Genomic DNA, 5,813 nt, shown 5'->3' on the forward strand with positions numbered 1-5,813 from the left:
CTTGGATCCAAAAAGTTACGACTCTTGTGATCGGCGATGTTTTCAACGGTTTCATAAAGTAACTGCAAAGTGTTTGTATAATGATGTAGAAAAACACGAATATTGTGTATGTTACTACACATGTAATTCACCTTAAAGGTTTATGACTCTCCTCAGTAAGATTTGGAGAAATAATTACTAATAGTTATGAACTTCCATATATTTTTAATTATATAAAATAAAGCCATCTATGCTTGGTTAGATTATAAATCGACAAGTTTTTCTAAGAACAAAACTTTTTTGGACTATTTTGATTTGTGTATGTATAATGATGTAGAAAAACATGAATATTGTGTATGTTACTACACATGTAATTCACCTTAAAGGTTTATGACTCTCCTCAGTAAGATTTGGAGAAATAATTACTAATAGTTATGAACTTCTAGATATTTTTAATTATATCGAATAAAGTCATCTATGCTTGGTTAGATTATAAATCGACAAGTTTTTATAAGAACAAAACTTTTTTGGACTATTTTGATTTGTGTGTGTCATCTTTGCACGGAGATGATGCTAATACTTTCTATGGATTTTTAATTTTATCTTCTCTTCTTATTCTATACTTTCATATATCATTAATATATCCAATAATAAAGTTGACATTCAAAATTCATTTACACTTAAATCATTCAAATAGGTTTTTACATAAGATTTGTAACATCCAAAATTTTCAAATAATATTTTCATTTTTAAAATCAGAGTAAAACAACAAAAGTAAAACATCCATTATTTGAAACCATAAAACATCCTATCAAATAAGAGTCGTATCAAAGCATTATATTAGCAGAAATCTCAAAACAAAATCAACAACAATGCAATTCGTCATGCCAGGTTTTTCTCCTTACCTCTGAAATTACCTAAAAACATTTAACTAGTAAGCACAACGTACAATAAGTTAGCCAAAATATCACCCATCCACTTTATATATATATATATATATATATATATATATATATATATATATATATATATATATATATTATAACATTAAATGCTCTTGTAATTATAATGTAATATACCATAATATAATGCAATATATATATATATATATATATATATATATATATATATATATATATATATGTATGTATGTATGTATATGTGTGTGTGTAAACTTGGCCATCTTTTTGCACAACCACTTGTTATGTTTTCGATATGCAAAAGATTTTGATTGATAGATTGATTGTGTGTGTGTGTGTATATATATATATATATATATATATATATATATATATATATATATATATATATATACAATCAATCTATCAATCAAAATCTTTTGCATATCGAAAACATAACAAGTGATTGTGCAAAAAGATGGCCAAGTTTACATACTCTTATGTATTATTCTTTATTGTTGTTGTTGCTGTAGGTTTGTTAATTCAATTCCTTCAAATTGGTTTGAGAAATGTTTACTTTAAATTTTATAATCCACTAATGTAATATCTTATATTTCAACAATAACTTATATTTAATTTTTTTATTTTAGTTGTAGTTCCGATGGTCAGTGGAGAGGAAACCTGTAATTACATCATGGATCCAAAAAGTTGCGACTCTTGTAATCAGCGATGTTATAAATAATTTCATAAAGTAACTGCAAAATGTTTGTATAATGATGTTACTACAAATAAAATGACATTAAGTGGCACAGAAAAAGTGTCATTAAAAACCAAAAAGTGCCACTAAAGACCCTTTCGGAAATCAGCGGCACAAAAAAAAGTGTCACTAAAGGGTTTTAGTGGCACTTTTCGGTTGTGTCACTGCAGTCCTTTGGATTTTAGTGACACTTTTTTATGCCACTATAACACTATTAGTTTTTGTGGCACTATTATTATGTCACTATATACTTGTTTAAATAAAAACAATTTTCATGTTTTTAGTGACACTTTTCTCACTATAAAACATTTATATTTAAAAAATAGGTCCAGTTTTTTTTATAAATTTATTGTAATATAAAAAAAAAATAAGATAATAAACGCAAAACACAAAACCATAATTAAATTAAAACTTTACTTGTCTTACAATAATATTTGTAACATTTAAAACAAAATATTCCAAAAGGCTTAACGAGTATAAATATTGTGCTATTAAACTAATTACTGAAAACATTAAATTATCAAACTAGATACTTGTAACACCGTAAATTTCAAAACAATTTTTCATTTAAATATAATGGTTTAATTCTTAAAAACACTTTTCTTAAAATCTCATTCATAATCGAATTACAAAACATAACTCCATTTTCACTTGCATAATAAACCAGGATCCTCAAAACATGACTCTTTCTCTGGTGTGTACAATCAAGTCGGTGCCATCCCGTGATCCTGAGAGAAACCTGAAACACATAACACAAAACACTGTAAGCACGAAGCTTAGTGAGTTCCCCAAAATACCACACATAACACATATTAGCCACTCGAGGCTATAACTCTGTGGGTCCGTGGACCCTACTCTGTGAACCTTCCGGTTCTAACTCTGTGAACCCTCGGGTTCTAACTCTGGGATGTAACGTCCAAAAATTTCAACAAAATTTAAACTTTTCAAAAACAACCCATTTTAATAATGTTATTACAAAAAGGTTTTCAATACATTTATTATCAAAGTATTCCCAGAACCATGTCATAAACATAAACACGAGGAGCGGTACGATCACGCCTTCGCCTTGCTACGGTCTCCTGAATAACCTGAAAAATATTTAAACCACAACTGTAAGCCCGAAAGCTTAGTGAGATACCCCCAAAATACCAACCACATATACGCCCTTCCAGGCTACGACCTTCTGGTTCAAAACATATTGCCTTCCGGCCCATAAGATAGTGCCTTCCGGCCCATAACATAAATAGCATACATAACATAACAGAACATAGAACAGCCATGCATATCGGATCTACTGTGTGACTGGTCCGCTGTATCGGGCCTTTAGTCCACCGGGTCCATCCTCCGAGTCTGGTTCTGTCCTTCGAGTCTGCAGTGTGGTTGGTCCGCCCGCACCGGGCCTTCAACCCACCTGGTCCACTCTCTGAGTGTACAGTATGACTGGTCCGCCCGCATCGGGCCTTCAGTCAGCCTGGTCCACTCTCCGAGCCTCGGCACATCTAGTCCGCCCTCGTGGGGCCTACAGCCTATCTGGACCGCTCGTTGGGCCTTCGGAACAACTGGTCCGCCCTAGGTATCTTGGCCTACAGCAGAAAGCAGGACTACCTCAACCCAACTCCAGTCCAAACAACCATGTGCACATAACATACAATCATATAACAGTTCATAGTCAGCAAGTTGATCAAGCAGATCATGTAACATATCATCATCCTAACCAGGATACCGACCTAACTGGTCACTAGCATAGCATCACCCTACATATCAGGAAACCGACCTTAACCAGGTCTCTAACATATACCATTCTAGCTACCAGGATGCAGACATATCAAAGAAATAGCATAACAACAAATATTTGAATCTCAATCCGATAAAGGGCCGGCCTTGGTGCCTTAGACCCTGTCGATATAGTGAGGATAACTCACCTCGTGAATATCGATACTCTGAACAGAAGAAGCAGACTCTCGAATCACCAACTCACCGCAAATTCTGAACTAGCCATTATAACAAAATAATCATTAGGCCAAGCATACATCCACTTATCGGGCCAAGACCAAAGTCCAAATCTTATACAAGGTCCAATATTGGCCCAATTTACCAAATTGGGCCCACCTCACCAAATGGGCCTAGATCCAATTCCCATAACAATAATTGGGCCCAAAATACTCTATCCATAAATTCCCATACTTGGCCCAACAACCAACTACCCACAAACGGCCCAAACTCAAGGCCCAAAATTAAGATCGAATCAGGGGGAGTACGCTGGGCGTACTCTCTCTGGTACGCTGGCGTACTGCAATGATTCGCAAAAGGGGATCGGGGATCTGGCCCGTTACGCGGGGCGTACTCAGGGGTTACGTGGGGTGTTACAATTCTCCCCCACTTAAATTAGGCTTCATCCTCGAAGCCTGCGACAACTCTACTCTGAAACTACCCCTACAATGCACCGCCTGGCATTCACCGGACCAGGCTACTCAAGACTCAACCATGGAAATCCAAAACCCAACTTTACCTTTCTTGCTGACAGGATGACACATGCTTCAGCCTCAGAGCAACTCCCACGGGTTCTTCACCGCAATCTCATAACCACACCGAACTGGCTCTAGTGTCCTCGGGTTAGGAAAACCCCGATACACTGATGACACTTCCAAACATCCTTCCGGATGAATTTTCACCACCTAAAACAAAAACTATCTGGAAATCCGAGATTCCATCCATGCATTCCTGCCGAGCCTCAGCAACCATCCAACCCGGATGTGATCCCATACCACTGTCGCGGTCACTCGGCTCAATGACCATAATTTGACCACTCCGATCATAACCCTGTGCTGCTACTTCCACTTCCGTGAATTTACATTCCTTTATAGCATAACCGATATCCATGCAACACACATATCCTGAACCTGCTCGCAAGGACTCTTGAGTCCATGCACCATCTCCACTAATCACAATCAATACCCGGGGCCAGACCTTCTAATGCTAACACATCATAACATACCCAACCCATTTCCTTGAACCGATCCAATATTACCTGCAGAGTCTTCAGCATGACTGGACCACCTTACCAGGTTTTCAGCCAATCTGGACCATTCTCAAAACCTTCAGCCAATCTGGACCGCCCTCCAGGGCCTTCAGTCTGGCTGGACCGTCCCCCGAGCCTTTGGCCTGACTGGTACGCCTACTGGCCTTCAGTCTATCCGGACCGCTCGACTAGCATTCATCATTCCGAGTTATCTCCCCAGGAAATCCTCCCATGCATACTGTTCTAGCCCTCTAGGGGTTCCAAACTCTATCTCCATCATACATACTCGATCCCATCCTGATCCCAGGCCCTCCACAATCAATGCCATAGGTTTGTATCCCGCCCCGCACGCCTGCTACTCACCCATACCAGCCTGCTCTCGGCTGACAGAAATACCGCTAAATCCCAAGCAGCTAAACAATCTCTCAAGCCTATCGACCATCCGGAGAATTTCCAATTCTCCCCCACTTAGGGCACTGACTATCAACCATCGGTCGCTATCACCGACCTCCCAAAACAACCTTGCACAAAACCCAACACTTACATGCGGATTGCTTCCCACTAGCACTAGCAACCTTCGCAAAAACACATTTCCACACTGATCATCTCGCTCGAAGGAAACTCAATCTTCAACTATCCACTCCTCAGACTGCAGATGCTACCCAACATTCAAACCAACGCCGTATTTCCACTAATGACACTCATGAATGATAACCAACGAAAACCCAAAACTCTAACCCATAACCATACCAAACCCTCAAGGAACAACAGATACCAGAACGAAAAACCACACAATGAGACTAGCAGATAATAATACTCCACAATAATCACAAGATAACAATATATTAAGAAAGGAACATACCCGCAGCTGCATCTCACACTGCTCTGACCTCCTCTGCTGAAAGATGAAACGCACAACCCTGAGCCCTTGGGGGCTCCGCTCCACCCTGACCACCACCTGTGATCCTCAAAGTGGCCGGTGCTGGAGCCTGCACCGGCCCTGCAGCAAGCTGTGGGCAGTTGACCCTCAAGTGCCCAACCTGATGACAATGATAACAAATCCTCAAATCCCAAACCGTCGCTGACTACCGACAATCCCTCGCATAGTGCCCCTCCTTTCTGCACTTGCGGCATGCACCACCGAACCTACAAACTCCGG

The sequence above is a fragment of the Lactuca saligna genome, chromosome 5, assembly GCF_052625555.1.
Source record: "Lactuca saligna cultivar CGN05327 chromosome 5, ASM5262555v1, whole genome shotgun sequence".
NCBI lineage: Eukaryota > Viridiplantae > Streptophyta > Magnoliopsida > Asterales > Asteraceae > Lactuca > Lactuca saligna.